The sequence below is a fragment of the Mustela lutreola genome, chromosome 12 (genome assembly GCF_030435805.1).
Source record: "Mustela lutreola isolate mMusLut2 chromosome 12, mMusLut2.pri, whole genome shotgun sequence".
In the NCBI taxonomy this organism is placed as follows: domain Eukaryota; kingdom Metazoa; phylum Chordata; class Mammalia; order Carnivora; family Mustelidae; genus Mustela; species Mustela lutreola.
The window spans coordinates 92,849,132-92,851,246 of record NC_081301.1 but is presented as its reverse complement, the minus strand read 5'-3'; positions in this window follow the sequence as shown (position 1 = coordinate 92,851,246).

Sequence of the window (2,115 nt, the reverse complement as noted above, 5' to 3'; positions counted from 1 at the left end):
ACACGAGTAGCAAATTCATAAAGCAGCCTAGGGGAATACCCATGAGCACCTGCTACAGATGTGTTAGTTGAGCCGGGCACATGAAAAGGATGTCAGCGTCCGCTCTTGTATGACAAAACATACTGTAATAAAAACAAGTGAAAAACACTCAGTTTTACTATTACTCATCTACCAAAGTGACAAAAAATAAAAAGAAATAGAACATTTATTGCTGGTGAGATGAGCCCTTTGAATTTCTAACTTGCTAACAGTAGAAAGAGTCTCTATCAATACTAAAATTAAGTGTTCATATATATAGCAGTCCTACTTTTGAGAATTGAGAAACACTTTATATTCTGGTTACTAATATTTTGTTTCTTATCCTACAAATATTTTTCCTGTGTGTGTCTTGCCTTTTTCACTTTCTTTGTGCTTTTTGGTGCTCGATTTTATTCATTTTAATGTAGTTAAATATATCAAAAAAATTTTTAAGCTATCATTTTAATGTCTGCTTAAGATGTCCTTTCATACCATAAGGTCCCAAAGACATACCTTTAAATTTTCTTTTGTTACTTTCAGAGAGTTGCCTTTTACATTTTTTTTTAAAGATTTTATTTATTTATTTGACAGAGAGAGATCACAGTAGACAGAGAGGCAGGCAGAGAGAGAGAGAGGGAAGCAGGCTCCCTGCTGAGCAGAGAGCCCGATGGGGGACTCAATCCCAGGACCCTGAGATCATGACCTGAGCCGAAGGCAGCAGCTTAACCACTGAGCCACCCAGGCACCCGCCTTTTACATTTAAATTTGACATTTACCCAGAATCCATTTATTTGGAGATAGATCCTGAAATAGGATTACAAGGTCACTTTCCCTCCATGGATGACCAGTTGTTGCAGCATTCTTTATTAAATAATATACTCTTCCCCAAATGATTTGCAAAAATTTTTTTCTGGCACATATCCAGTTTTTGTAGTTGTATCAGTCCTTGGTCTCTCTTTTCTGTTAACTCAGTTTGTTGAGACAATCCCATAATGTTTTTGACTGCTATTGACTCCAAGCTTTGTAAAACGTTTTTATACATGTGGGACATGTTCCTCAATCTGTACTTTTTCTTTTTCAAGAATGTATTTGCTATTCTTGGGCCTTTGAATTTCCATATGAGTTTCAGAATCTACTTTTCAAGTTCAAAATACTTGTTTTTAAAACTCTTCGGGGCTTGGATTAGAAATGAGTTCATTTAATATGTGCATGTGAGACAATCGTTACTGAGACTACCTAATATGTGTCTTTGCACTAATTTAGGTTTTTTAAAATGTCTCTCACCTCAACATCACTCATCACCAGGGAAATACAACTCAAAACTACAGTGACATTCCACATCACACCCACCAGAATGGCTAAAATCAACAACACAAGAAACAACCGGTGTTGGTGAGGATGTGGACAAAAGGGAACCTTCTTACACTGGTGGTGGGAATGCAGGTTGGGGCAGCAGCTCCGGAACACAGTGTGGAGAGTCCTCAGAAAGTTGGGGAACTACCCTATAATCCAGCAATTACACTACTAGGTATTTACCCAAAGAAGACAAAAATAGTCATTCAAAGAGATGCATGCACCTAGATATTTATGACAGTGTTGTCTTTACAGAAGCAGCTCAAGTATCCATTGCCAGATGCATGGATGAAGATGCCACACACACACACACACACACACACGAATATTACTCAGCCGTAGAAAAGAATGAAATCTTACCATTTGCAAGGACACGGATAGAGCTCGAGAGTATTGCGCTAAGCAAAATAAGAAAGACAAATACCATATGATTTCATTCATATGTGGAATTTAAGAAACAAAACAAGGGAGCAAAAGGGGAAAAAGAGGCAAACCAAGAAACAGACTCAAGTTTAGAGAGCAAACTCAAGGAGAGGAGGGGGGTGGGCATGGGCTTAGCTAGGTGAGGGGATTAAGGGGTCCCCTTGTCCTGAGGAGCCCTGGGTGCTGTGTGGAAGTGCTGAATCACTCTATTATACACCTGGAACTAATACCACACCGTCTGTTAACTAATAGGAACTTAAATAAAACTTTAAAAATTGCCTTTCACTGAAGTTTTTTTTTTTTTTTTGAATGTTCATATTA